This window comes from Canis lupus, chromosome 14 (assembly GCF_048164855.1).
Source record: "Canis lupus baileyi chromosome 14, mCanLup2.hap1, whole genome shotgun sequence".
Lineage (NCBI taxonomy): Eukaryota > Metazoa > Chordata > Mammalia > Carnivora > Canidae > Canis > Canis lupus.
The window spans coordinates 57,592,135-57,598,134 of record NC_132851.1 but is presented as its reverse complement, the minus strand read 5'-3'; the positions used below and the strand labels follow the sequence as shown (position 1 = coordinate 57,598,134).

Genomic DNA, 6,000 nt, shown 5'->3' with positions numbered 1-6,000 from the left:
AAAGATATCTGAGTCTATTTTTTTAATAAAAAGGAGGTATTAGTTATTATTCAACATTTTTTTAATAATAAATTTATTTTTTAATGGTGTTCAATTTGCCAACGTACAGAATAACACCCAGTGCTCATCCCGTCAAGTGCCCCCCTCAGTGCCCGTCACCCATTCACCCCCACTCCCCCGCCCTCCTTTCCTCCCATCACCCATAGTTCGTTTCCCAGAGTTAGGAGTCTTTATGTTCTGTCTCCCTTTCTGATATTTCCTACCCATTTCCTCTCCCTTCCCTTCAATTCCCTTTCACTATTATCTATATTCCCCAAATGAATGAGAACATATAATGTTTGTCCTTCTCTGATTGACTTATTTCACTCAGCGTAATACCCTCCAGTTCCATCCACGTTGAAGCAAATGGCGGGTATTAGTCGTTTCTAATGGCTGAGGAATATTCCATTGTATACATAAACCACATCTTCTTTATCCAATGATCTTTCGATGGACACCGAGGCTCCTTCCACAGTTTGGCTATTGTGGACATTGCTGCTAGAAACATCGGGGTGCAGGTGTGCTGCCGTTTCACTTCATCTGTATCTTTGGGGTAAATCCCCAACAGTGCAATTGCTGGGTCCTAGAGCAGGTCTATTTTCAACTGGTTGAGGAACCTCCACACAGTTTTCCAGAGTGGCTGCACCAGTTCACATTCCCACCAACAGTGCAAGAGGGTTCCCTTTTCTCCGCATCCTCTCCAACATTTGTGGTTTCCTGCCTTGTTAATTTTCCCCATTCTCACTGGGGTGAGGTGGGATCTCATTGTGGTTTTGATTTGTATTTCCCTGATGGCAAGTGATGCAGAGCATTTTCTCATGTGCGTGTTGGCCATGTCCATGTCTTCCTCTGTGAGATTTCTCTTCATGTCTTTTGCCCATTTCATGATTGGATTGTTTGTTTCTTTGCTGTTGAGTTTAATAAGTTCTTTATAGATCTTGGAAACTAGCCCTTTAACTGATAGGTCATTTGCAAATATCTTCTCCCATTCTGTAGGTTGTCTGAGTTTTGTTGACTGTATCCTTTGCTGTGCAAAAGCTTCTTATCTTGATGAAGTCCCAATAGTTCATTTTTGCTTTTGTTTCTTTTGCCTTCGTGGATGTATCTTGCAAGAAGTTACTGTGGCCGAGTTCAAAAAGGGTGTTGCCTGTGTTCTCCTCTAGGATTTTGATGGAATCTTGTCTCACATTTAGATCTTTCATCCATTTTGAGTTTATCTTTGTGTGTGGTGCAAGAGAGTGGTCTAGTTTCATTCTTCTGCATGTGGCTGTCCAATTTTCCCAGCACCATGTATTGAAGAGACTGTCTTTCTTCCAATGGATAGTCTTTCCTCCTTTATCGAATATTAGTTGACCATAAAGTTGAGGGTCCACTTCTGGATTCTCTATTCTGTTCCATTGATCTATGTGTCTGTTTTTGTGCCAGTACCACATACAAAACAATTTAGAGGACTTATTGAGGTAGTACAGTGTACTTAAATGCATATATTTAAGTATGAGAAAATCCAACTAAAAACAGTCGTCATGACTCATATTAGGAGCAATACATGTTTACTATATGCAATGCATTGTGGTAGCTACTTATATACATTTACTTACACATTTTTTAAAGAAAATCCCTTGAAACTTTTTTTTTTTCATATTCCCTATGAGAAAATTTTGTCTCAGGGAAGTTCACTACTTTGCTCAAGATGGCAGAGCTAGAAATTGGCAGATTGTGGATTTGAACACAGGAGTTTTGGGTTGTAAATTCAAAATCAATATTTTTGGAAGTCAGTGATATAAAAATAGTGCTTATGTCACATTGAAATAAAATTATATTTTAATTTTGTACTTACACTTTCATATGTAATTGCTACCATTGTATATATAGTGAAAGACACTAAAGTGTAAAGCCATGTTTAGCATGTTTATATCAGTGTCTGTTTATGGGCATTTCCATAAACATAAATTTTATGAATTATTAGTAACATCTTAGTTAAAAATGAACAAAAATATTCTTCATGATCAGAAAATAGGACATAATCATGGCGTATAGAGTAAACTTTCTCTCTTTTTAGATGAAGATCCTTCATTTAAATTTTGGAGTGGAAAATTAATTCTGAACAAAAGATTTAAAACTTTTGTACGCATTTCATTGCAACTGTGTGTCACTGCTTCCTCTAGTTTCCAGTTCCTGCAGCAGCCTGAATTCTACTCTATCTTACAGCTTCAGGGTCTGTAAACCAAGTGCTACCACTGCGGTATTGACACATACATTTGTTGCAGTTGTTTAATGTTGGTCTGATTTACAAGTCCGCTCTAGTAGTTGTAGTTTTATAAAGAGTTCATTTAAAGTTTACTTTTGTATAAATACCTTTAATGCACTTTTTATGTGCCTAACATTTTTCTTCCAAGACCGTTTTTCTTAGAAACAGGTTGTACTTTGTGGGTGAAATCAATTTCAGGACATTCATACATTTTCCAAGTGCAAATTGTCTTTCATATATTACTGAAACTTTATTTCTCTTAATGACATAGATTTATCCCAACCACAGCACAGAACTTTTTACATTTGATTCAGATTTCTGTAAAGCATCTCAAATATAGGCTTTTAAAAATAAATTCAGAAGGTAATTGTTCTTAGACCCCATTCTGATTCCAGGTAATTAAATAGCAAGAAACAGAGGGCATGAGTCACTAGCTTTTCTATTTAAGGAGTAGCAGTTAGCTGGGTGGTTAAAGAAACAGGCTGAGTGTCCATCCTTAGCGTCAATGCTTGCTTCTACACATGAATGATGCTATATGTTTTTTTACAAAGTCACTTAAGCTCTCTGCCTCTGGGTCACCCATCTGTAAAAGAAAATACAGTTATCTTCCACTTTTCAAAAAAGCTGTAGAGTGCAGTTAATTAGTATAGTCCACCAGATTTAGAAACTTCAAATGAAGTGTAGGTCTGAAAAATATTGTTGCCTTTGCCTAATTTCTTTAGGTATCTTGAACACTACAGAAGCAAAATAGTTTTTTCTAAGTGAATTAAATCATCTCACACTTTAAGAGATACATGAAATTTAACAATATTTACTATCTAATAATAAAAATGACTAATACTTGCAAGGAAGGGTTCTAAGTTGGTCCATTTTTCCTTCCTTCCTTCCTTCCTTCCTTCCTTCCTTCCTTCCTTCCTTCCTTCCTTCCTTCTTTTTCTTTCTCTTTCTTTCTTTCTTTTTTCTTTTTTCTTTCTTCTTTCTTTCTTTCTTTCTTTCTTTCTTTCTTTCTTTCTTTCTTTCTTCTTTCTCTTTCTTTCTTTCTTTCTTTCTTTTCTTTCTTTCTTTCTTTCTTTCTCTCTTTCTCTCTCTCTTTCTTTCTTTCTTTCTTTCTTTTTCTTTCTTTCTTCTTTCTTTTTCTTGTATCTCTTCTTTCCTTCCCTCCTTCCTTCTCCCCTTCCTTCTTTCCTTCCTTCCTTCCTTCCTTCCTTCCTTCCTTCCTTCCTTCCTTCCTTTCTCCCTTCTTTCTCTTGTTTTGCAATCTATGCTCCTGAAGCACTCAACTTCTATGAGTTTTCTTCATATTGCCAGTAGCCAGCACTTTGGGTACTGCATATTTGTTATTCTAATTGCTCTAGTAACAGTATAGCAGCTCTAGTAATGACCTATGTATCAGAAACTCCAGTTTCTCTTTTTTTGCAGAAACTATCTTTACCCTATTTTATTACTTTTGTCAAGTGGGAGCTGAGATCTTCCTATATGATTCATTTTCTCCACATCCTATAATGTGGTATAATTTGTAGGAACATGATCCAAGGAAATCCAATCTTGATATTGCAATCATTTGCCATCCAGATTGGTCTAAGGGCTGCAAACAAGCTGGGTGAATTAAAATCCTATTTCAGGATTGTTTTGAAGTAGAGCTGAGAGAAATAACTTCTTCAGTTTTAATAATTAAATAGTGGGATTGTAGTAGTTAAATTTCCCATAGCTATATGTGCTCCTCTCACCCTTGTTACATTTTCATCTCATTTTTCCTTATGATCATAGATCAAACTATAATAGAAGTGAATAGAACCAATGTATAGAAAGAAACAAGGTCAGAAGATAGAATCCTGATGGTATTCAAGTTTTTGAATATCAGGCAACTGCCTTTCCTGCAATTTATTTAGGTGAACCACTAAGCCCCAGTCACACAGTCTAGCCTCAAACACACAGATTATATATTTTTTTTTGGCTTAAGGTATTTACTGCCTAGCTTCCATGGCTTAGGATAAAAAAGTACTGGCCAATAAACTATACTTCTGGGGATCAAACTTGTAAAATAAACTGGACATAAAAACATGTATGAAGGAAAACAGAACTAACTTTCTATTTTCCTATTTTTTCATCTTTTTTTTTTTAAATACTTGAATAACTGTTTTTGAACAAGTGGCCTGATAACAATTCAGTTCAACTCTGGTCAACCCAGAAATAAGACCTGGGATGTCTATAGTATTCATAATGGGTAAAAGTATCTGAGGAAGAATAAAGAACTATCATGATATATCAAGCAGATTGCTTAATGGCAATTTAGGTAAATTCAGTCATTTAATCAAACCACATGGGTAGGGTAGGATTAGAATACGATGCCAGAATACTTGAACCAAATCTCATGTATAATTCCCCTCTTTTATTCTGAATATTCCATACTCTATTTATGATCCACCTGTTTCAGGATTAGATCTAAATATTATATTTAATCAACTCCCCCCCCCCCATTCAGACTATGGGGATTTGCTCTACTTCTCACAGATTTGATAGGAAAATAATAAACAATCTTGAGGAACCTAACTAATTTTAATAAAAGGATACTTGTTAAAATGGTCACACTTTCTACACATCAGCAAACGCATGCTCCAGTTTAGGGCAGATTTACCAGATGCAGTACAAATGTTGCACAACCTGCTTCCTATCATTAAATGACGTTTTAAGTATTTGTCACCAGGAATATATCCAAGAAAAAAGAGTTCAGTGGCTGGTGTGATGATAAAGTAGTCAAGGTTCCAGAGTTCTTTTTTCCAGTGATTGCAGCAATCATTGTAGAATATTTCTGACACTTTGACATGATAAAATTTCTCTTCTAGTCACGAGCAAGCAAGGAGAATGATGAAAATCAAGTAAACGTAGGTTCTCCTGAGGTTAGCTACTTCAGGACATCTGGGACAATCTGAACTTGGTTGTTGATATTTGTTAGATTAGCTGTTGTCAAAGAAAAGAAGGGTTAAGGGACATCAGTACATCCTTGTCCTTAGTCTTTCATTGTGCTATTTCTCCAGTAGTAGTCTTGATAGAAAACCAGTCAAGGTACCTTAACATCTAGTGATTACAGAAATAGAATCTACACATCAACCTGGCTGCTGACTAATTCTTAATTATTATTTATGCAAGCATTTACACAGTCTTGCTGAATATCTCATGTTCTAAGGTAAAATCATCTTTACTTTCTTGGGTAAACTATAGTTGGTTGGAGGCATAAAAGAACAGCAAAGTCAAAATTTCTCCAAGATTCCAGACTAGAATCTGTGTTTTTGAGATTTTATATATTTATTTGACAGAGAGAGAGGGAAAGAAAGCGGTGAGCAAGGGGAGGGGCAGAGACAGAGGAAGAAACAAACGCCCCTCTGAGCAGGGTGCCTGATGTGGGGCTGGATCCCAGAACCCTGGGATCATGACCTGAGCTGAAGGCAGACCTGTAACTGACTGAGCCACCCAGTGCCCAGCCTAGAATATTTTTACCTAGACTGTATATCCCTAGGCTTCCAATTGGAATTCCTGTTGGGCTTTTTATTGAAAGATTGTGTCAAAAAAATGTTTCATAGAAGAAAATCACTTTCCTTACTATTTATCAACAATAATGATCTTTCTTTTCCTGATTAAGTAAATAGCACGAGTAGGGATTCACCCAGATTAAAAAATATATTTTTTATAAAGATAGAAGTTTTATAAGCCATAAA

General features: G+C 36.0%; 1 long non-coding RNA gene across 2 annotated transcripts in view; it reads right to left on the bottom strand.

Annotated features, from left to right (window-relative positions):
• Positions 1 to 292: 292 nt before the first annotated feature.
• LOC140604141 (uncharacterized) overlaps positions 293 to 6,000 on the bottom strand; it is a 67,395-nt gene continuing 61,687 nt past the window's right edge. The window contains exons 3-4 of one of the 2 annotated variants that reach the window (XR_012007170.1): positions 4,923 to 5,245; positions 293 to 2,870 (exon numbers count right to left, since the gene is read on the bottom strand). This is a non-coding gene — a long non-coding RNA (uncharacterized lncRNA). Of the gene's footprint in view, positions 2,871 to 3,453; positions 5,246 to 6,000 lie in introns of those variants that run through there. The other variant, XR_012007169.1, reaches the window with a different exon arrangement.